Source organism: Paramormyrops kingsleyae, chromosome 25 (genome assembly GCF_048594095.1).
Source record: "Paramormyrops kingsleyae isolate MSU_618 chromosome 25, PKINGS_0.4, whole genome shotgun sequence".
NCBI classification, from domain to species: Eukaryota; Metazoa; Chordata; class Actinopteri; order Osteoglossiformes; family Mormyridae; genus Paramormyrops; species Paramormyrops kingsleyae.
In genome coordinates, this window is record NC_132821.1 from 15,031,785 (window position 1) to 15,055,405 (window position 23,621).

At 45.3% G+C, this 23,621-nt stretch overlaps 1 long non-coding RNA gene across 1 annotated transcript; it reads left to right on the forward strand.

The window, feature by feature from the left end:
* Nucleotides 1-10,052: 10,052 nt before the first annotated feature.
* Nucleotides 10,053-13,892, forward strand: LOC140583072 (uncharacterized). Its single transcript, XR_011985861.1, has 5 exons — nucleotides 10,053-11,282; nucleotides 11,499-11,680; nucleotides 11,785-11,945; nucleotides 12,053-12,229; nucleotides 12,322-13,892. It is a non-coding gene; the product is annotated as an uncharacterized lncRNA (long non-coding RNA).
* Nucleotides 13,893-23,621: the final 9,729 nt, after the last annotated feature.

The window sequence follows — 23,621 nt, forward strand, 5'->3', positions numbered from 1 at the left end:
ATCTCCCCCCTGGTGATCGGTGGTTCTTTTGCTCCAATTGGAGGCCAGGAGCTGCGGACGCACGTGACTGAAGTAGGTATCAAACCACTGTCCACAGAGGAAAAACATGAACAAGGATTTAATTTTGAAAAGGTGCTGTTTGGTTGGGGCAGAAAATATGAAATAAATCTCAACCAGTTTGAATAACTTACCTTCTCCTCCTCAGAGGATAGGGCAAACGCAGCCACTCGCCGTGTGGACGATCTGTGCTCCTTTACCCCAATGACCGTGTAGCCCGACTCGTCTCTGGTCCTCTCCATCCACTCCTGGACCTGCACAAAACAAGGACGTCACACTGATTAATAAAGGTAACGGCAAAAGTGTCAGTGACAGACAAAAAAAAGAGTACAATACTTACAGTCATGTGCTCCACCACGCCTGCTTGCTGGAGATGCTTCAGGATGACAATGGCCTCCAGGTAGTTGAGCAGGAGGCAGCACTCTTTCAACTCCAGGGGTGTTTCTTCTGGATAAACCTTTCCGACGATCGCCAAGAAGTCGTGCTTGGCAGCCCTCAGCACGGCCCAGCAATCTTCTGGATTCAGAGGGTTCTTCTCTGTCAGAATGGCATGCCTATAGAAAAATCAATTATTCTCAATCCTGATTTATACAGTCCACATTTTAAAATGCGAGTAAGACGGAGGAGACTATGGGCAGAATTTATAAGCAAATCATGATGTCAAATGAAATATAACAATGGAACTTACCTCCTTTGAATGATCTCCTTACATGCCAGCTTAGCACAGCTCAGCTGTAGTGAGCTCAGTTCCTCCATGAAGAACTTGGCGTCGTTCCACAGTCCTCTTCTGTCGTGCCGGAGGTCGGTGATGACAGTGTGGTACTTCAGGAATCTGTCAGAGGAAGTACGGGTATCTAAGTATTCATATGTACAACAGTGGCGGAGCTACAATTTTTTACATGGGATGGCCACTGCTATTTCAGGGGGTCCAGACACACACACGCACTGTACTCATAAAGTTGAAATAGTAAATTAAGGAATTCAAAAGTTTTATTTTATTTTATTAATTCAAAATATGAAAATATAATAATTTACTCATCATCTACTCACTTTGTTGGGAGTTAATAAGTAATGACAGGATTTCATTTTTTTAGTTGAACTTTTCTGAAGCTCAGCTTAAATTCTAACATTGGTTGAAACATGTGATTGCCTGGTAGATGCTCTGTCCTGCTGGTGGACCTGAAGTCTGACCACATTGACTCTGACTAGTCTCAGGTATGGAGCTGCTGTGGGATCCAGTGCAAAGGGTAGGGTCTGTTTGAACCTGATCTGCCTGTTTCTGCTTCTTTATAAAGAAGTCTGATATCTCGCCCTTTCTTTTCATGTTTAATTGACCTTGTGCAAAAATATTACAGTCTGGCTACATCTGATCCAGTTAGAAACACACATTAAAATCAGAAACCGATCTAAATAACATTATTCTGAAGAAAGTATATGAGCTGGCTATTACATTTCAACTACATTTAACTCACAAACAGCTAGCCTAACATTACTTCCCCATATTAGCAAAATATTTGAGCATCATAAATTAAATATAATAACTTAAATACATGGTATGTGTATGTAATACTAGCACATATGAAGTATAGCGTTAATTGTCTAAAGTGCGAATTGATCTCTCTAATCTCATTAAGTTAACTGATGTTGTTGGCGCCTCGTTAACTTACACAGCGGATAGTAAATGTTACTCAGCAAACAAACCTTACAATAAACTATAAAACGTATTTCAAATATGATGTTTTATTATTCGTCTTACCTTGAAACCATGCTATTGTCTTCGGCTCGTCTTTGATTTGAAAATAGCTTGAGCAGCGTTGCCGGCAAAATTCAAAAACTTCTTTAGACAAATGAGATGTCAATCAGCATCAGGAACTGCCAGCAGCAAATAAAATTTTGGAGTGGCACCCAGGGTGGCCAATCGGATGTCAGGGGTGTCCAGTGCCACCACGGACACCCCTCTGGTTCTGCCACTGGTAAAAAGTTAATGTAAATCACCTATTACCCACTGTAATCCTTTCTATACCCACCCCTGTAGACTTCACAGAGCATCACTGCCAACAAAATAAGAGGGTTACAGTTAAAGAGGGTAAAAAATTCATGTAAAACTTGCCAATCCAGGTTTTCAGCACCATGGACAGCAACCTAATGTTGTTTAAAAGGCCATTATTATGCTCATATTCACTGTTCAGAATTAAATTTTTAGGGTCTACAAGAATATATTTACATGCTTCAATGTTCTAAAAGCACATATTTTTTCTCATAATGTACATCTCTATTCACCCTCTGCCTGAAATGCTCCATTAGGGTTTTTAATCCCGCCTGGGTGATGAGCCTGCTGTGCCCTGATTGTTCAGCGTACCCTACATACCCCTACAGACAGATCCTTGCAGGTAGGCAGCCAATTAGGATTGTGTTACGAGGTGGATGTGTTGGCGCCCACTCCTGGGTTATTCCCTGCCCTGTGATGGGCTGGTGACCATAACACCTGAACTGTTGACGGTAGTTTGGCTTGATGGCAAAAACCCTGGAAACCCTCGTGTCTGTGCTTCCTTCCAGGTCTCCCTTTTAGCCAGGCTACCATAGTTACTTCAGTACTGCCGGAGGTTAGGTTAGGTGTAGGGCAATAACTCTTCTCCATCTTCTCTTTTCCAAGCTGATCCCGAGCCAACACTACACTGCTTGAACCCTCACCTGGACTCCTTGGAGATAATGTTACGTCCTGCTGCTGTTCGCTCCGCCCCCTCCACCAAGACCACTTGGCTCGGCCCTTGCTCCGCCTCCCCGTCTGGACCCCGCCCACCTTTCCCCGCAAGCCGGCCGTCACTTCCGTCCGGCGGAAGTGAAAAGCCGGACAGAAAGTACCCTCGAGAGCTCTGCTCATATTTTGGATTGTGTTTTGGTTTGCTTATTTGAATGATTATTGTGTATGACGGTTTTGGTTTCTCGGATTACGATTTCTCGCTTTGCCCTTCTCTGTACTTCTGCCCTGGTTTTGTTTGATTTCTGGTTTTCGATCTTTCGCCCGGTTTTTGGTTTACGACTTCGCGCGCCCCTCGGACTTTACGCTTTGGCTTGTATGTGTGTTTGTGTATGTATCTGGTGCGTAGGGAGTGGTTGCCGTTTTGTTTTGTTATACTTTGTGTCCCCTGATTTGGATAGGGAGTTAGGTATAGGTTTTGTTGTTTCTGTGTTCTTTGGTAGTTCAGTTAGACTTGGGTTTCGTTCGGTAGTTGGGGTTTTGTTTATTGTTTTGGCCTTTATCACTCCTGAAGCTCTTGCACCAGGTTTGCTGTTATGTGTCTGTCTTGCGTGAATAAAATATAAAAAAAACTATAAAAATATCCCCTTTGTCCACGTGTGTTCCCTTGTACACCACACCCTGTGTTCCCCTTTCCCCATTCCCTTCCTCTGTTACACCCTAACCCCTAGACAGGGTCGTAACAGAATTGGGGGCTCGTCCGGGATCCCATTGTCTGGGATTTCACTGTTTTGCATCATCCCTCTGTTGTCACTCGGTTGCTGTGTGTTTTTCGGGTTTGCTTGGCGGTTTACCTGTGGTAGGGATAGTTTGTGTAACTAGGTTTAGTATGGCTACGTTCGACCTGCTTGAGTTTACGCTGAACCCCACAGCGGAACAATTTGAGGCTTGCAGGAAGTCTGACCTGGTAGCCATAGCGGGATTCTTCAACGTGGTGATCCCTGTCGGTGCCTCGAAGCAGGTGATTAAGCAGGTCCTGCACGACGAGTTGGTTATGCAAGGAATCCTGCCAGAGCCTGGAGATCTCTCGGGTGTTGCACCTAGCCCAGCCCGGTCGCCTACGACGGCGGAAGCCGGAGGCCCGGTGCCAGGGTCTCGCATGGATCCCAAGAATCTCGGCTCGTCTAAGGAGGAGATCCTCCTCACAATTCGGCTGAGAGAAACCGAATTGGAGATTAAGAAGCAGGACTGCCAAGCCCAAATCTTACGAATTAGGGCTTTGGAGATGGAAGCAGAGCGGGACGCTGCCGTGCAAAGGGCGAGGGTAGGCCAGCCACAGCCTGTTCCTCCGCCGCGGAAGGTAAGCTCGCCCCTTGAAACTGCTCGCTCCACCGCTCGTGCCGGTGTAGGTTCGCCGGACGAGAACGTGCGTCCTAATCCTCAATCTCCGCTGGGTTTAACTCGATCTCCTGAAAAGGAGAACATTGGATTTGACGTGAGTCGCCATATTGGACTCGTGCCCATATTTAGAGAAAATGAAGTGGATGCATATTTCCCTATCTTCGAGCGCATCGCGACCACTTTGAATTGGCCCAGGCACCTTTGGTCGCTTTTGCTTCAATGCAAACTCGTAGGGAAAGCTCAGGAGGTATGTTCGGCTCTTGGATTAGAACAGAGTCTAGATTATGATGTGGTGAAGGCCACTGTTTTAAGGGCTTATGAGTTAGTGCCCGAAGCATACCGGCAGAACTTTCGGAAGCTTTGTAAATCCGCCCAGCAAACTCACGTGGAATTCGCTCGGGAGAAGTCACTCCTCTTTGATAAGTGGTGTACCGCTAGTGGTGTGACTGACTTTGACCATCTCAAGGAACTGCTTTTGTTAGAGGAGTTTAAGAATTGTGTACCCGACCGTGTAGTCGTCTACTTGAATGAACAGAAAGTTACGACTCTCGTTGAAGCTGCTACCTTGGCTGATGAGTTTGTACTGACGCACCGTACTGTGTTTGCCCCTACCCCTTTGCCACGCAAACTTAGTCCTAGACCGATGTCGGAAAAGGCTACTCCGGTAACCTCGTCTACGGAAACCCGTGCTTGTTACTATTGTCATGAAATTGGTCACCTCATTTCAGTTTGTCCTGCGTTACAACGCAAGAACACTCGTTTAAATGTGAAAAAGGTTCTTGCAACTGATTGTGTTCCCGTCTCTGATGCTCCGATCTCACCTAACTCTGTGGAACCCTCCTTCCAGCCGTTTGTATTCCCTGGTTTTATTTCTCTGATGAACTCTGATGTTAAGTGTCCTATTATGATCCTACGGGACACTGGTGCTGCTCAGTCCTTCATTTTGGAATCTGTGTTGCCCTTTGATAACTCTTCTTATGCTGGTTCTGATGTGTTAGTTCAAGGTATTGAACTAGGAACCATGAGAGTGCCTCTCCACCGGGTTTGCTTAGAGACTAATGATTTTTCGGGTGTTGTAAAAGTTGCTGTTCGGCCTCGACTCCCTGTTTCGGGTGTATCTTTTATTTTGGGGAATGACATTGCGGGAGGTAAGGTAGTTCCTCTACCTGAGGTAGCGTCAGAACCGGAGAGTGGCTCTGACAATTTAGAATTTGATTTCCCTGGTGCTTTTCCCGCTTGTGTCCTTACTCGTGCTCAAGCTAGACAACTAGCAGACATCGACCTGGCTGATTCCTTCATGGCTGAACGAGAGGTATCTATTCCGTCCCCATGTGCTAGTCCCCTACTTGTAAAAGACCCAGAATTACCTCAAGCTATAGATGAGGTATGTACTCGTACGGATCTGATCGCAGCTCAAATAGCTGACCCGTCTCTGACGGAGTGTTATGATTTGGCCGTAGAGAAAGCAACCTTAGCAGACCATTCGGTGGCTTACTTTGTTGACCGTGATCTGTTAATGAGGAAGTGGACACCTCCTCAGTCTCCAATGGAGTGGGCTACGGTGTTTCAGGTGGTTGTTCCGTGTTCCCACAGAAACCAGGTATTAGCTTTAGCTCATGATCACCCATGCTCTGGACACTTAGGTATTAGAAAGACGCTCGCTCGTGTACTAAAGTACTTCTATTGGCCTGGTATAGATATGGAGGTTAAGAAATACTGTCGATCTTGTCACATTTGTCAGCTGGTAGGGAAGCCAAATCAGGTGATTCCCCCTGCGCCCTTGCGTCCTGTCCCAGCTATCGATGAGCCAGTAACCTTGTGGCGGATGCCCTCTCACGTTCCTGATGGATTTGTAATTTGGTTGTGTAATTGTATATTGTGGATTTTAGTGATGATTGTGAAATGTGTTTTTGTATACGATGTTAAATGGGTTAGAAATTGTGAACCCTACGAGGTTCACACTTATGGGGGGGGGTGTTACGTGCCGTTGTTTTTACCCCGCCTCCACGTGCGAACTCCGCCCACGACTGTGCCCGCTACTTGCTTCTCGCCTGCTAGCTCGCTCTCTGTTCGCTTTTGCTTTGTTTGATTGATCGTGTATGACTGTTTTGCCCTTGACTTCCGATTCTCGCCTCGCCCTTATTTGTACTTTCGCCTTGGTCTCTGATTGCTTGATTGGTTTTGGACTTTCGCCTGTGTTTCGACTTCGCCTCTCGGTTTTCCCTTTTGATACCTTTGCCTCGGCTTGGTGTTTCGTGTTTCACTAGGTGTGTAGGGAGTGTCTGCCTTTTTGTTTATTCGTTAACGTGGGGATTATTGTTTGTTTGGTCAGGGAGATAGATTTAGGCATTGTTGTTTCGTTTCACCATTTTCTTTGTGTTCACTTAGGTAGCTCAGCTTGGGTTACTCGGTAGATGTGCTTTTGTTTGTTTCTTTGGCCTTTGTCACTCCTGACGTTCGTTACACCTAGTGTTTGTATTGTGTTTGTGAAAAACTATAAAAAAAACTATAAAAAAAGACTCCCTCTGTGTCCCGTGTTCCCTTCTCCTAGCCCTAGTTGTCCTGTCCTCCCCAATCCCTCCTTCCCTTTCACTTTGTTGCGGTCCAACCCTAGACTGGATCGTAACAAAATTGGGGGCTCGTCCGGGATATGAACCCGGGACCTCCGCAGGGGAGCGGGGGGAATAATTTGGTTCGGCTTTCCGACTATTTGGCAGGCATGGCACGAACGACAGTATCTTTTTATGTCTGAATTTATTCCTGGCCAATAGAAGCACTTGGTTATGCGGGCGAGCGTCTTCCTAATTCCAAGGTGACCTGAACACGGGTGATCGTGAGCTAAGGCTAATACTTGAGGTCGAAGGGGACATGGAACAACCAAGCCTGTGGACGCCAAAGTCCAAGCAATTACGTCGTTCCCCATACCAAAGACAAAGAAAGACCTTCGCCGCTTCCTGGGGATGGCGGGTTATTACCGCTGTTTCTGCCGAAATTTTTCGGATGTCGTTTCACCCCTAACCAATTTACTCCGTAAGGACGCCCAAGTGAATTGGTCTGCTGAATGCCAATCTGCTTTCGACTCGGTAAAATCCCTGCTTACTAGTTCCCCCGTGTTAGCTGCCCCTGACTTTGGAAAGCCTTTTAAATTGGAGGTAGACGCCAGCGGTACTGGAGCCGGCGCTGTCCTTCTCCAAGAGGACGCCGCGGGTTTAGACCATCCGATTTCATATTGGTCAAAGAAATTCGTGAAGCACCAGTTGGGATACAGCACGATAGAGAAAGAGGCCCTCGCGATGTTACTCGCTTTGCAGCACTTCGAAGTGTACGTAGGTGATAGTCCCCAACCTGTGACCGTTTTTACTGATCACAACCCCCTTGTGTTTTTGAACAAAATGTGTAATTCCAACCAACGACTAATGCGCTGGTCCCTCATTGTACAGGCATTCAACCTACAGATTGTCCATAAGAAAGGTACTAGTAACTTGGTGGCTGACGCCCTCTCACGCGTATGACCTTTTTGTATATACTGGGGTAATATACCCTGTTTCTAATTAACTGTGTTTTGTGGAACCTATGAGGTTCACACTTGTGGGGGGGGGTGTTACGTCCTGCTGCTGTTCGCTCCGCCCCCTCCACCAGGACCACTTGGCTCGGCCCTTGCTCCGCCTCCCCGTCTGGACCCCGCCCACCTTTCCCCGCAAGCCGGCCGTCACTTCCGTCCGGCGGAAGTGAAAAGCCGGACAGAAAGTACCCTCGAGAGCTCTGCTCATATTTTGGATTGTGTTTTGGTTTGCTTATTTGAATGATTATTGTGTATGACGGTTTTGGTTTCTCGGATTACGATTTCTCGCTTTGCCCTTCTCTGTACTTCTGCCCTGGTTTTGTTTGATTTCTGGTTTTCGATCTTTCGCCCGGTTTTTGGTTTACGACTTCGCGCGCCCCTCGGACTTTACGCTTTGGCTTGTATGTGTGTTTGTGTATGTATCTGGTGCGTAGGGAGTGGTTGCCGTTTTGTTTTGTTATACTTTGTGTCCCCTGATTTGGATAGGGAGTTAGGTATAGGTTTTGTTGTTTCTGTGTTCTTTGGTAGTTCAGTTAGACTTGGGTTTCGTTCGGTAGTTGGGGTTTTGTTTATTGTTTTGGCCTTTATCACTCCTGAAGCTCTTGCACCAGGTTTGCTGTTATGTGTCTGTCTTGCGTGAATAAAATATAAAAAAAACTATAAAAATATCCCCTTTGTCCACGTGTGTTCCCTTGTACACCACACCCTGTGTTCCCCTTTCCCCATTCCCTTCCTCTGTTACACCCTAACCCCTAGACAGGGTCGTAACAATAACTACATGAAACCAACTGGGACTTTAAAACTTTCTTGATTTAATTAGTGACTGGGCCGATACCTGGCAGATGAAATTTAACATAGACAAATATAAGGTACTCCATATAGGGAGCAGAAATATAAAGTACAGGTATTTTATGGGACCTACTGAAATAAAGGTAGCTGATTATGAGAAAGAGCTTGGTGTGTATGTTGATGCTTCCATGTCTCATTCTCGCCAGTGCGGGGAAGCTATAAAAAAGGCCAATAGGATGTTGGGGTATATCTCCAGGTGTGTGGAGTTTAAGTCAAGGGAGGTAATGCTAAGATTATACAATTCCTTGGTGAGACCTCACCTAGAATATTGTGTGCAGGTTTGGTCGCCATATTTTAAAAAGGACATTGCGGCCTTAGAAAAGGTGCAGCGTAGGGCCACAAGAATGATTCCTGGTCTTAGAGTAATGTCATACAAGGAAAGGTTAGTTGAGCTAAATCTGTTCAGCCTCAAGCAAAGGAGACTGAGGGGGGACATGATCTAGGTCTATAAGATTCTAACAGGTTTGGATGCTGTTCAACCGAATAGTTACTTCAGCATTAGTTCAAATACAAGAACTCGTGGTCATAGGTGGAAATTAGCGGGAGAACATTTCAAACTGGATTTAAGGAAGCACTTCTTTACACAGCGTGTAGTCAGAGTATGGAATAGTCTTCCTGTTAATGTAGTGCAAGCTGAATCCTTGGGTTCCTTTAAATCAGAGGTAGATAAGATTTTAACAAATCGAATGGCCTCCTCTCGTTTGTATAGTTCTTATGTTCTTATATGGAATCAAATTATTGTCAATGTTAATGCAGTTTCAGAATCAGAATAACTTTATTGTCATTGTAACAAGTACAACGTAATTAGGTGCAATCCCCATGTCGGACATAAAGAATTTATATAAATAACAACATGTCAGTGTAGACAACATTCACTCTACATGGGACAATATTGCACGAGTCCTTATTGCACATGAGGTAGAATTGAGGTGAAGAAAAAAAAATTAAATTAACTGATATTCAATGCCCTGATGGCAACAGGGTAGAAGCTGCTGTATAGTCCATTTGTCCTAGCTTTAATGCTCCTATATCTTTTGCCTGATGGCAGCAGTTGGAACAGATCATGAGCAGGGTGTGAGGGGTCTTTTAAAATGTTTTTCGCTCTGCTGAGGAAGCGTGAGTTGTGCAGTTCTTCTAGAGTGGGTAAATGACAGCCGATGATCTGCTGGGCGGTTCATACGATCCTCTGTAATGTTTTTCTCTGTGCTAGTGTACAGCTGGAAAACCACGTGCAGAGGCAGTAGCACAGGATGCTCTCAATGGAACAGCGATAGAAGGACACCAGCAGTTTTTGAGAGATGTTGTTTTTCCTGAGTACTCTCAGAAAGTAAAGTCTCTGCTGGGCCTTCTTTGCCAGTTCTGTTGAGTTTGCGCCCCAGGACAGGTCGTCAGTGATACGAACACCCAGGAAGCGGAAGTCCAACACCCTCTCCACTAGAGGTCGACCGATATATCGGCCGGCCGATATATCCGGCCGAAATTTAGCATTTTTTAATGTATCGGCATCGGCCGATATCCGAGTGCACTACGCCGATTTTCAGACAGGCACGTCTGCGGGCAGCCCAGTGTTATTGTTGCTGTGGAACACGTGACCCATGCTGCCTTGTGCAGGACCACAGCCAGAAGTTTTGGAAGAGTCCTGGGATAAAACGGTAAGGCTTAAATTCTGATCTTTCAATGACCTGTTTATTTAAGTAGTTTGCTATGAAATGTTGCTTTAAAAGAAAACGCGAATTACGCTATTGGGAACTGGGGTAATGATAATGAGCCTTCAACCAACTGTAGCTTACAGGTAACATTAAGGATCATTGATTCTAATAGAGTTCGTTTTGTGCGCTTATTGGTGGGCTCACAGACGTTTTTTAATCGTTAAAAATCATTTTAATTGTTAACATTTTAATTATTACCATATCAGCCCGATGTTATCAGTTATGTTTTTTTTCTTGTGTCGGAGAGTTTCACTCTGTGAGTGTGTGGGGCGGAGCAGGCAGCTCTCAAATACTGCAGCGTGTGTGAGAGTTGCGTTACTCTGCCCTGATCACAGACAGCGCCGTCCTCGGAGACACAGAGCTGCTAAGAACGATGCATGGCGGAGAAAAGTGTTTGTTCGAAAGAGTGGTTACCATTTACTTGAGCTGATGCTGACAATGGTCCTTCTGTGCAACTTTTTTTCATTTGAGACCGGAGATTCAAACAATTTGTCAGACGTCTAGATAAAAAGTACATGACTTTGCGCAGTTAGTTTCCTCATTAAACATGTCTATCCTTTATACGGGCTTATACGTAGACAACGTCACAATCACTAGGGGCTTATGTTGTCCTTGCATACAAGGCTGTGCAATACCACAGTTATTTTATTTTATTTTCCGGGATCACTAGATTCTGATTGTGAATTTGGCTTTAAGCTATCTGTCTGCTAACAACAGAAACAACATGTTAGTGTACAGTCTGTACACTACTCATCATACCATGATGCACTTAGTGTTTTTTTTTTCTTCAAAATGTATTAGAGTGTAATTGTTGTAATGTGCATGGAATATTGGAATTGTAGAATGAATTGAAGATGAAGGTACTATAATAAAAATTCTAACCTTGCATTTATTCTTCTGTTTTAGTAATTGCTGTCTGATGGCTGAACAAAAATCTAATCCTGTATGGCAGCATTTCACAAAGCCAACACCAGGAAAAGCCAGATGCAATATCTGCAGCAGACTGGTGAGCTTGGGAGCTGAAGAATGAGTTTGCTGCTAAAGAGATTCTGATGCTGCTATCTTTATTGTTTATAAGTTTAAGTTGTTTATAAGTTGTATTGTGTTTTTGTTATTTAAGTTTATATTTAAATTAACACAAGTCAGTATTCAATAAATGCTAAGTTGAGATATTTTGTGTATCGTTTGTTATTATTAATGTGATATTTTATCATGCAAATAGAGGGGAAAACGTCCAATTTTCGGGCAAAAAATATCGGCAGCATATATCGGCCATCGGCTGACCCTGACTCCTAAATATCGTCATCGGCATCGGCTATTGAAAAACCCATATCGGTCGACCTCTAGCACAGATCGTCCACACGACGAGTGGCTGCGTTTGCCCTATCCTCTGAGGAGGAGAAGGTAAGTTATTCAAACTGGTTGAGATTTATTTCATATTTTCTGCCCCAACCAAACAGCACCTTTTCAAAATTAAATCCTTGTTCATGTTTTCCCTCTGTTGACAGTGGTTTGATACCTACTTCAGTCACGTGCGTCCGCATCTCCTGGCCTCCAATTGGAGCAAAAGAACCACCGATCACCAGGGGGGAGATGAGAGGTTCTTTGTCTCCTCCTCAGGGAGGCCGATATACAATGCATCAGCCGACCTCCACCGGCTGCACCAAAGGTAAGCTAACCATCGTGATGCATTTCCCCCACAATATGTTCTGAATACACGTTATCAGGCGTCATGTGAGAAGTATTAATAAAGGCCATGTTAATTTTGAACTTTAGATACCAGCTGGACCCGATGACCAGCCAGACTGCCCGGCGAGTGTTTGGGACAGCCACCAAGAACATGACAGACTCTGAAAAGACTTTGGTGGCTGATTATCTCAGTCATTCTGCTGCGACGGCTAAAAATGTGGTGGCAGCCAGTAAGCTGCTGAGCAAGCTGGCAGGTGACTTAAGGTAAGCATGTTTTATGTTTGCTGTCGGACTTTCAACACACACAATCAAAGCCCTCATAACTGAACACTAATCTTAAACTGTTTGTATTTCAGTGCCTCCTCTGCAGAAGAGGGAACCATCCGTGCTACCCGTGGCGCTGTGCGGAGTGCTGCCCCCGGATCAAATCAAGGGACCGACGTCCAGGCAGCATATGACCGGCTTCTGCAGACTCATCCGGTGACCGTGTGTATTGCACAGCCTTGTATGCAAGGACAACATAAGCCCCTAGTGATTGTGACGTTGTCTACGTATAAGCCCGTATAAAGGATAGACATGTTTAATGAGGAAACTAACTGCGCAAAGTCATGCACTTTTTATCTAGACTTCTGACAAATTGTTTGAATCTCCGGTCTCAAATGAAAAAAAGTTGCACAGAAGGACCATTGTCAGCATCAGCTCAAGTAAATGGTAACCACTCTTTCGAACAAACACTTTTCTCCGCCATGCATCGTTCTTAGCAGCTCTGTGTCTCCGAGGACGGCGCTGTCTGTGATCAGGGCAGAGTAACGCAACTCTCACACACGCTGCAGTATTTGAGAGCTGCCTGCTCCGCCCCACACACTCACAGAGTGAAACTCTCCGACACAAGAAAAAAAACATAACTGATAACATCGGGCTGATATGGTAATAATTAAAATGTTAACAATTAAAATGATTTTTAACGATTAAAAAACGTCTGTGAGCCCACCAATAAGCGCACAAAACGAACTCTATTAGAATCAATGATCCTTAATGTTACCTGTAAGCTACAGTTGGTTGAAGGCTCATTATCATTACCCCAGTTCCCAATAGCGTAATTCGCGTTTTCTTTTAAAGCAACATTTCATAGCAAACTACTTAAATAAACAGGTCATTGAAAGATCAGAATTTAAGCCTTACCGTTTTATCCCAGGACTCTTCCAAAACTTCTGGCTGTGGTCCTGCACAAGGCAGCATGGGTCACGTGTTCCACAGCAACAATAACACTGGGCTGCCCGCAGACGTGCCTGTCTGAAAATCGGCGTAGTGCACTCGGATATCGGCCGATGCCGATACATTAAAAAATGCTAAATATCGGCCCGATATATCGGCCGGCCGATATATCGGTCGACCTCTAGTGGAGAGGGTGTTGGACTTCCGCTTCCTGGGTGTTCGTATCACTGACGACCTGTCCTGGGGCGCAAACTCAACAGAACTGGCAAAGAAGGCCCAGCAGAGACTTTACTTTCTGAGAGTACTCAGGAAAAACAACATCTCTCAAAAACTGCTGGTGTCCTTCTATCGCTGTTCCATTGAGAGCATCCTGTGCTACTGCCTCTGCACGTGGTTTTCCAGCTGTACACTAGCACAGAGAAAAACATTACAGAGGATCGTATGAACCGCCCAGCAGATCATCGGCTGTCATTTACCCACTCTAGAAGAACTGCACAACTCACGCTTCCTCAGCAGAGCGAAAAACATTTTAAAAGACCCCTCACACCCTGCTCATGATCTGTTCCAACTGCTGCCATCAGGCAAAAGATATAGGAGCATTAAAGCTAGGACAAATGGACTATACAGCAGCTTCTACCCTGTTGCCATCAGGGCATTGAATATCAGTTAATTTAATTTTTTTTTCTTCACCTCAATTCTACCTCATGTGCAATAAGGACTCGTGCAATATTGTCCCATGTAGAGTGAATGTTGTCTACACTGACATGTTGTTATTTATATAAATTCTTTATGTCCGACATGGGGATTGCACCTAATTACGTTGTACTTGTTACAATGACAATAAAGTTATTCTGATTCTGAAACTGCATTAACATTGACAATAATTTGATTCCATATAAGAACATAAGAACTATACAAACGAGAGGAGGCCATTCGGCCCATCGAGCTCGCTTGGGGAGAACTTAACTAATAGCTCAGAGTTGTTAAAATCTTATCTACCTCTGATTTAAAGGAACCCAAGGATTCAGCTTGCACTACATTAACAGGAAGACTATTCCATACTCTGACTACACGCTGTGTAAAGAAGTGCTTCCTTAAATCCAGTTTGAAATGTTCTCCCGCTAATTTCCACCTATGACCACGAGTTCTTGTATTTGAACTAATGCTGAAGTAACTATTCGGTTGAACAGCATCCAAACCTGTTAGAATCTTATAGACCTAGATCATGTCCCCCCTCAGTCTCCTTTGCTTGAGGCTGAACAGATTTAGCTCAACTAACCTTTCCTTGTATGACATTACTCTAAGACCAGGAATCATTCTTGTGGCCCTACGCTGCACCTTTTCTAAGGCCGCAATGTCCTTTTTAAAATATGGCGACCAAACCTGCACACAATATTCTAGGTGAGGTCTCACCAAGGAATTGTATAATCTTAGCATTACCTCCCTTGACTTAAACTCCACACACCTGGAGATATACCCCAACATCCTATTGGCCTTTTTTATAGCTTCCCCGCACTGGCGAGAATGAGACATGGAAGCATCAACATACACACCAAGCTCTTTCTCATAATCAGCTACCTTTATTTCAGTAGGTCCCATAAAATACCTGTACTTTATATTTCTGCTCCCTATATGGAGTACCTTATATTTGTCTATGTTAAATTTCATCTGCCAGGTATCGGCCCAGTCACTAATTAAATCAAGAAAGTTTTAAAGTCCCAGTTGGTTTCATGTAGTTATTGTTACGACCCTGTCTAGGGGTTAGGGTGTAACAGAGGAAGGGAATGGGGAAAGGGGAACACAGGGTGTGGTGTACAAGGGAACACACGTGGACAAAGGGGATATTTTTATAGTTTTTTTTATATTTTATTCACGCAAGACAGACACATAACAGCAAACCTGGTGCAAGAGCTTCAGGAGTGATAAAGGCCAAAACAATAAACAAAACCCCAACTACCGAACGAAACCCAAGTCTAACTGAACTACCAAAGAACACAGAAACAACAAAACCTATACCTAACTCCCTATCCAAATCAGGGGACACAAAGTATAACAAAACAAAACGGCAACCACTCCCTACGCACCAGATACATACACAAACACACATACAAGCCAAAGCGTAAAGTCCGAGGGGCGCGCGAAGTCGTAAACCAAAAACCGGGCGAAAGATCGAAAACCAGAAATCAAACAAAACCAGGGCAGAAGTACAGAGAAGGGCAAAGCGAGAAATCGTAATCCGAGAAACCAAAACCGTCATACACAATAATCATTCAAATAAGCAAACCAAAACACAATCCAAAATATGAGCAGAGCTCTCGAGGGTACTTTCTGTCCGGCTTTTCACTTCCGCCGGACGGAAGTGACGGCCGGCTTGCGGGGAAAGGTGGGCGGGGTCCAGACGGGGAGGCGGAGCAAGGGCCGAGCCAAGTGGTCCTGGTGGAGGGGGCGGAGCGAACAGCAGCAGGACGTAACACCCCCCCCCACAAGTGTGAACCTCATAGGTTCCACAAAACACAGTTAATTAGAAACAGGGTATATTACCCCAGTATATACAAAAAGGTCATACGCGTGAGAGGGCGTCAGCCACCAAGTTACTAGTACCTTTCTTATGGACAATCTGTAGGTTGAATGCCTGTACAATGAGGGACCAGCGCATTAGTCGTTGGTTGGAATTACACATTTTGTTCAAAAACACAAGGGGGTTGTGATCAGTAAAAACGGTCACAGGTTGGGGACTATCACCTACGTACACTTCGAAGTGCTGCAAAGCGAGTAACATCGCGAGGGCCTCTTTCTCTATCGTGCTGTATCCCAACTGGTGCTTCACGAATTTCTTTGACCAATATGAAATCGGATGGTCTAAACCCGCGGCGTCCTCTTGGAGAAGGACAGCGCCGGCTCCAGTACCGCTGGCGTCTACCTCCAATTTAAAAGGCTTTCCAAAGTCAGGGGCAGCTAACACGGGGGAACTAGTAAGCAGGGATTTTACCGAGTCGAAAGCAGATTGGCATTCAGCAGACCAATTCACTTGGGCGTCCTTACGGAGTAAATTGGTTAGGGGTGAAACGACATCCGAAAAATTTCGGCAGAAACAGCGGTAATAACCCGCCATCCCCAGGAAGCGGCGAAGGTCTTTCTTTGTCTTTGGTATGGGGAACGACGTAATTGCTTGGACTTTGGCGTCCACAGGCTTGGTTGTTCCATGTCCCCTTCGACCTCAAGTATTAGCCTTAGCTCACGATCACCCGTGTTCAGGTCACCTTGGAATTAGGAAGACGCTCGCCCGCATAACCAAGTGCTTCTATTGGCCAGGAATAAATTCAGACATAAAAAGATACTGTCGTTCGTGCCATGCCTGCCAAATAGTCGGAAAGCCGAACCAAATTATTCCCCCCGCTCCCCTGCGGAGGTCCCGGGTTCATATCCCGGACGAGCCCCCAATTTTGTTACGATCCAGTCTAGGGTTGGACCGCAACAAAGTGAAAGGGAAGGAGGGATTGGGGAGGACAGGACAACTAGGGCTAGGAGAAGGGAACACGGGACACAGAGGGAGTCTTTTTTTATAGTTTTTTTTATAGTTTTTCACAAACACAATACAAACACTAGGTGTAACGAACGTCAGGAGTGACAAAGGCCAAAGAAACAAACAAAAGCACATCTACCGAGTAACCCAAGCTGAGCTACCTAAGTGAACACAAAGAAAATGGTGAAACGAAACAACAATGCCTAAATCTATCTCCCTGACCAAACAAACAATAATCCCCACGTTAACGAATAAACAAAAAGGCAGACACTCCCTACACACCTAGTGAAACACGAAACACCAAGCCGAGGCAAAGGTATCAAAAGGGAAAACCGAGAGGCGAAGTCGAAACACAGGCGAAAGTCCAAAACCAATCAAGCAATCAGAGACCAAGGCGAAAGTACAAATAAGGGCGAGGCGAGAATCGGAAGTCAAGGGCAAAACAGTCATACACGATCAATCAAACAAAGCAAAAGCGAACAGAGAGCGAGCTAGCAGGCGAGAAGCAAGTAGCGGGCACAGTCGTGGGCGGAGTTCGCACGTGGAGGCGGGGTAAAAACAACGGCACGTAACACCCCCCCCCATAAGTGTGAACCTCGTAGGGTTCACAATTTCTAACCCATTTAACATCGTATACAAAAACACATTTCACAATCATCACTAAAATCCACAATATACAATTACACAACCAAATTACAAATCCATCAGGAACGTGAGAGGGCATCCGCCACAAGGTTACTGGCTCATCGATAGCTGGGACAGGACGCAAGGGCGCAGGGGGAATCACCTGATTTGGCTTCCCTACCAGCTGACAAATGTGACAAGATCGACAGTATTTCTTAACCTCCATATCTATACCAGGCCAATAGAAGTACTTTAGTACACGAGCGAGCGTCTTTCTAATACCTAAGTGTCCAGAGCATGGGTGATCATGAGCTAAAGCTAATACCTGGTTTCTGTGGGAACACGGAACAACCACCTGAAACACCGTAGCCCACTCCATTGGAGACTGAGGAGGTGTCCACTTCCTCATTAACAGATCACGGTCAACAAAGTAAGCCACCGAATGGTCTGCTAAGGTTGCTTTCTCTACGGCCAAATCATAACACTCCGTCAGAGACGGGTCAGCTATTTGAGCTGCGATCAGATCCGTACGAGTACATACCTCATCTATAGCTTGAGGTAATTCTGGGTCTTTTACAAGTAGGGGACTAGCACATGGGGACGGAATAGATACCTCTCGTTCAGCCATGAAGGAATCAGCCAGGTCGATGTCTGCTAGTTGTCTAGCTTGAGCACGAGTAAGGACACAAGCGGGAAAAGCACCAGGGAAATCAAATTCTAAATTGTCAGAGCCACTCTCCGGTTCTGACGCTACCTCAGGTAGAGGAACTACCTTACCTCCCGCAATGTCATTCCCCAAAATAAAAGATACACCCGAAACAGGGAGTCGAGGCCGAACAGCAACTTTTACAACACCCGAAAAATCATTAGTCTCTAAGCAAACCCGGTGGAGAGGCACTCTCATGGTTCCTAGTTCAATACCTTGAACTAACACATCAGAACCAGCATAAGAAGAGTTATCAAAGGGCAACACAGATTCCAAAATGAAGGACTGAGCAGCACCAGTGTCCCGTAGGATCATAATAGGACACTTAACATCAGAGTTCATCAGAGAAATAAAACCAGGGAATACAAACGGCTGGAAGGAGGGTTCCACAGAGTTAGGTGAGATCGGAGCATCAGAGACGGGAACACAATCAGTTGCAAGAACCTTTTTCACATTTAAACGAGTGTTCTTGCGTTGTAACGCAGGACAAACTGAAATGAGGTGACCAATTTCATGACAATAGTAACAAGCACGGGTTTCCGTAGACGAGGTTACCGGAGTAGCCTTTTCCGACATCGGTCTAGGACTAAGTTTGCGTGGCAAAGGGGTAGGGGCAAACACAGTACGGTGCGTCAGTACAAACTCATCAGCCAAGGTAGCAGCTTCAACGAGAGTCGTAACTTTCTGTTCATTCAAGTAGACGACTACACGGTCGGGTACACAATTCTTAAACTCCTCTAACAAAAGCAGTTCCTTGAGATGGTCAAAGTCAGTCACACCACTAGCGGTACACCACTTATCAAAGAGGAGTGACTTCTCCCGAGCGAATTCCACGTGAGTTTGCTGGGCGGATTTACAAAGCTTCCGAAAGTTCTGCCGGTATGCTTCGGGCACTAACTCATAAGCCCTTAAAACAGTGGCCTTCACCACATCATAATCTAGACTCTGTTCTAATCCAAGAGCCGAACATACCTCCTGAGCTTTCCCTACGAGTTTGCATTGAAGCAAAAGCGACCAAAGGTGCCTGGGCCAATTCAAAGTGGTCGCGATGCGCTCGAAGATAGGGAAATATGCATCCACTTCATTTTCTCTAAATATGGGCACGAGTCCAATATGGCGACTCACGTCAAATCCAATGTTCTCCTTTTCAGGAGATCGAGTTAAACCCAGCGGAGATTGAGGATTAGGACGCACGTTCTCGTCCGGCGAACCTACACCGGCACGAGCGGTGGAGCGAGCAGTTTCAAGGGGCGAGCTTACCTTCCGCGGCGGAGGAACAGGCTGTGGCTGGCCTACCCTCGCCCTTTGCACGGCAGCGTCCCGCTCTGCTTCCATCTCCAAAGCCCTAATTCGTAAGATTTGGGCTTGGCAGTCCTGCTTCTTAATCTCCAATTCGGTTTCTCTCAGCCGAATTGTGAGGAGGATCTCCTCCTTAGACGAGCCGAGATTCTTGGGATCCATGCGAGACCCTGGCACCGGGCCTCCGGCTTCCGCCGTCGTAGGCGACCGGGCTGGGCTAGGTGCAACACCCGAGAGATCTCCAGGCTCTGGCAGGATTCCTTGCATAACCAACTCGTCGTGCAGGACCTGCTTAATCACCTGCTTCGAGGCACCGACAGGGATCACCACGTTGAAGAATCCCGCTATGGCTACCAGGTCAGACTTCCTGCAAGCCTCAAATTGTTCCGCTGTGGGGTTCAGCGTAAACTCAAGCAGGTCGAACGTAGCCATACTAAACCTAGTTACACAAACTATCCCTACCACAGGTAAACCGCCAAGCAAACCCGAAAAACACACAGCAACCGAGTGACAACAGAGGGATGATGCAAAACAGTGAAATCCCAGACAATGGGATCCCGGACGAGCCCCCAATTCTGTTACGACCCTGTCTAGGGGTTAGGGTGTAACAGAGGAAGGGAATGGGGAAAGGGGAACACAGGGTGTGGTGTACAAGGGAACACACGTGGACAAAGGGGATATTTTTATAGTTTTTTTTATATTTTATTCACGCAAGACAGACACATAACAGCAAACCTGGTGCAAGAGCTTCAGGAGTGATAAAGGCCAAAACAATAAACAAAACCCCAACTACCGAACGAAACCCAAGTCTAACTGAACTACCAAAGAACACAGAAACAACAAAACCTATACCTAACTCCCTATCCAAATCAGGGGACACAAAGTATAACAAAACAAAACGGCAACCACTCCCTACGCACCAGATACATACACAAACACACATACAAGCCAAAGCGTAAAGTCCGAGGGGCGCGCGAAGTCGTAAACCAAAAACCGGGCGAAAGATCGAAAACCAGAAATCAAACAAAACCAGGGCAGAAGTACAGAGAAGGGCAAAGCGAGAAATCGTAATCCGAGAAACCAAAACCGTCATACACAATAATCATTCAAATAAGCAAACCAAAACACAATCCAAAATATGAGCAGAGCTCTCGAGGGTACTTTCTGTCCGGCTTTTCACTTCCGCCGGACGGAAGTGACGGCCGGCTTGCGGGGAAAGGTGGGCGGGGTCCAGACGGGGAGGCGGAGCAAGGGCCGAGCCAAGTGGTCTTGGTGGAGGGGGCGGAGCGAACAGCAGCAGGACGTAACATTATCTCCAAGGAGTCCAGGTGAGGGTTCAAGCAGTGTAGTGTTGGCTCGGGATCAGCTTGGAAAAGAGAAGATGGAGAAGAGTTATTGCCCTACACCTAACCTAACCTCCGGCAGTACTGAAGTAACTATGGTAGCCTGGCTAAAAGGGAGACCTGGAAGGAAGCACAGACACGAGGGTTTCCAGGGTTTTTGCCATCAAGCCAAACTACCGTCAACAGTTCAGGTGTTATGGTCACCAGCCCATCACAGGGCAGGGAATAACCCAGGAGTGGGCGCCAACACATCCACCTCGTAACACAATCCTAATTGGCTGCCTACCTGCAAGGATCTGTCTGTAGGGGTATGTAGGGTACGCTGAACAATCAGGGCACAGCAGGCTCATCACCCAGGCGGGATTAAAAACCCTAATGGAGCATTTCAGGCAGAGGGTGAATAGAGATGTACATTATGAGAAAAAATATGTGCTTTTAGAACATTGAAGCATGTAAATATATTCTTGTAGACCCTAAAAATTTAATTCTGAACAGTGAATATGAGCATAATAATGGCCTTTTAAACAACATTAGGTTGCTGTCCATGGTGCTGAAAACCTGGATTGGCAAGTTTTACATGAATTTTTTACCCTCTTTAACTGTAACCCTCTTATTTTGTTGGCAGTGATGCTCTGTGAAGTCTACAGGGGTGGGTATAGAAAGGATTACAGTGGGTAATAGGTGATTTACATTAACTTTTTACCAGTGGCAGAACCAGAGGGGTGTCCGTGGTGGCACTGGACACCCCTGACATCCGATTGGCCACCCTGGGTGCCACTCCAAAATTTTATTTGCTGCTGGCAGTTCCTGATGCTGATTGACATCTCATTTGTCTAAAGAAGTTTTTGAATTTTGCCGGCAACGCTGCTCAAGCTATTTTCAAATCAAAGACGAGCCGAAGACAATAGCATGGTTTCAAGGTAAGACGAATAATAAAACATCATATTTGAAATACGTTTTATAGTTTATTGTAAGGTTTGTTTGCTGAGTAACATTTACTATCCGCTGTGTAAGTTAACGAGGCGCCGACAACATCAGTTAACTTAATGAGATTAGAGAGATCAATTCGCACTTTAGACAATTAACGCTATACTTCATATGTGCTAGTATTACATACACATACCATGTATTTAAGTTATTATATTTAATTTATGATGCTCAAATATTTTGCTAATATGGGGAAGTAATGTTAGGCTAGCTGTTTGTGAGTTAAATGTAGTTGAAATGTAATAGCCAGCTCATATACTTTCTTCAGAATAATGTTATTTAGATCGGTTTCTGATTTTAATGTGTGTTTCTAACTGGATCAGATGTAGCCAGACTGTAATATTTTTGCACAAGGTCAATTAAACATGAAAAGAAAGGGCGAGATATCAGACTTCTTTATAAAGAAGCAGAAACAGGCAGATCAGGTTCAAACAGACCCTACCCTTTGCACTGGATCCCACAGCAGCTCCATACCTGAGACTAGTCAGAGTCAATGTGGTCAGACTTCAGGTCCACCAGCAGGACAGAGCATCTACCAGGCAATCACATGTTTCAACCAATGTTAGAATTTAAGCTGAGCTTCAGAAAAGTTCAACTAAAAAAATGAAATCCTGTCATTACTTATTAACTCCCAACAAAGTGAGTAGATGATGAGTAAATTATTATATTTTCATATTTTGAATTAATAAAATAAAATAAAACTTTTGAATTCCTTAATTTACTATTTCAACTTTATGAGTACAGTGCGTGTGTGTGTCTGGACCCCCTGAAATAGCAGTGGCCATCCCATGTAAAAAATTGTAGCTCCGCCACTGTTGTACATATGAATACTTAGATACCCGTACTTCCTCTGACAGATTCCTGAAGTACCACACTGTCATCACCGACCTCCGGCACGACAGAAGAGGACTGTGGAACGACGCCAAGTTCTTCATGGAGGAACTGAGCTCACTACAGCTGAGCTGTGCTAAGCTGGCATGTAAGGAGATCATTCAAAGGAGGTAAGTTCCATTGTTATATTTCATTTGACATCATGATTTGCTTATAAATTCTGCCCATAGTCTCCTCCGTCTTACTCGCATTTTAAAATGTGGACTGTATAAATCAGGATTGAGAATAATTGATTTTTCTATAGGCATGCCATTCTGACAGAGAAGAACCCTCTGAATCCAGAAGATTGCTGGGCCGTGCTGAGGGCTGCCAAGCACGACTTCTTGGCGATCGTCGGAAAGGTTTATCCAGAAGAAACACCCCTGGAGTTGAAAGAGTGCTGCCTCCTGCTCAACTACCTGGAGGCCATTGTCATCCTGAAGCATCTCCAGCAAGCAGGCGTGGTGGAGCACATGACTGTAAGTATTGTACTCTTTTTTTTGTCTGTCACTGACACTTTTGCCGTTACCTTTATTAATCAGTGTGACGTCCTTGTTTTGTGCAGGTCCAGGAGTGGATGGAGAGGACCAGAGACGAGTCGGGCTACACGGTCATTGGGGTAAAGGAGCACAGATCGTCCACACGGCGAGTGGCTGCGTTTGCCCTATCCTCTGAGGAGGAGAAGGTAAGTTATTCAAACTGGTTGAGATTTATTTCATATTTTCTGCCCCAACCAAACAGCACCTTTTCAAAATTAAATCCTTGTTCATGTTTTTCCTCTGTGGACAGTGGTTTGATACCTACTTCAGTCACGTGCGTCCGCAGCTCCTGGCCTCCAATTGGAGCAAAAGAACCACCGATCACCAGGGGGGAGATGAGAGGTTCTTTGTCTCCTCCTCAGGGAGGCCGATATACAATGCATCAGCCGACCTCCACCGGCTGCACCAAAGGTAAGCTAACCATCGTGATGCATTTCCCCCACAATATGTTCTGAATACACGTTATCAGGCGTCATGTGAGAAGTATTAATAAAGGCCATGTTAATTTTGAACTTTAGATACCAGCTGGACCCGATGACCAGCCAGACTG